We start from the raw sequence: 1,406 nt of genomic DNA, 5'->3' as shown, positions 1-1,406 counted from the left end.
GTATAAGTACCTACATATACAAATAATTTTTCATTTGAAACTAGCTACTTATTATTCATAAAATTTTTCACACTATTTCTGATTTTCTTAAAAAAATTATTCCCATTTTTATTTGGCATGCTTCCTTCTCTTATTTGCTTCCATTTTACTAATATTATTCAGACACGTATCGAAATTGGCAATGTTTCATATAAGAGAAGCAACATTCAACTATATACTTCTCAATAAGGGTACAGTTAGTTGAAACATACCCAAAGTAAATTTAAGCATCTACATAATATGTGTGTTGAACTTTCTCTTATTGGTAAAGCACTTTCAGAAAGATCTTAAAATCTTAGACACGTGCTTTAAGTGGTTCGATGGGAATCTGAATAAATCCGCACTGTTTACTTTATTGATGTGATTATTAAATGTTGGAAATAAATGCTAGTGTGAAAAGTTATAGATAGTAAATAAGTAATTGAATGTGTAGGTAATAAACCGCTTATCTGAGTATCTTTACGACTATCGACTAAATTTAGCAAAGCCAGCCTAAAGAAAATCCTTAGAGATTTGTTAAGATAACAACATTACATTAAATTGCGTAACAGCAAAACAATATCTAATGGTAATGGTGCCAAGACATGTATGTCTTCATTTTAGTTTATCAGAAAAAATAAACGACTTTGAACAGAGAATGTGTGTTATTAAAACATCACACAATTCAGGTATTTTGCTTCGTAATTTAATGAGGACCAGCCTGTTTCAGCGTTAAACGCAGAACATTAAAGACGGAAAAACTGTAAATTAATTTTTATTTCAATAAAAATGAGTGGGGAAGCATTTATTTGTTTAAAACTATACATTGCTTCCAATTTAAAGAACTTAGCTTTGTTCGTATGAAAATATTAACACCACGTACATCGAAAACGATCGGAATAGGGCATATTAAGAAACATATCAACATTTTAAAATAAACAAACAGCAATAATAATAATAATACCAAGTATGAAAAATCCAAAACAGATCTTGGAGTGGAAAAGAAAGCGAGAAAGGCAAACAGAAAGAAGGCATAGAGAAAAGATGGCTGAAAAAGCGACGAAGAAACGAGGTTTAGAGATAAACGAATACGCAGATGCAGATGAAGATTTTGAATCCTACCGGACAGTGTTTGAAGACCTTTTCACATAGCACTTAAGTGATCTAAATTGACATTTAAAAATAAAGTTGGAGCAACTGGGGATGAAGGGGTGGTCAATAAGGGATGAATATCCCCAATCGCCAATTTGTTGCAAGGTTTGCCGAAACAAATTGTTTATAAAAATGTGAGAAGGAAATCACCCTAGGAAGTACGCTTGACTTCGGAAGAAGGGTTAAAAATAAAAGAAGAAATTTTGCACTACCGGCGTATAGTTTGGAGAAAAAAT

This window comes from Dendroctonus ponderosae, unplaced genomic scaffold, assembly GCF_020466585.1.
Source record: "Dendroctonus ponderosae isolate FM_Combo_2020 unplaced genomic scaffold, Dpon_F_20191213v2 Dpon_F_20191213_3, whole genome shotgun sequence".
Lineage (NCBI taxonomy): Eukaryota > Metazoa > Arthropoda > Insecta > Coleoptera > Curculionidae > Dendroctonus > Dendroctonus ponderosae.
Note: the sequence above shows the minus strand (reverse complement) of the source record.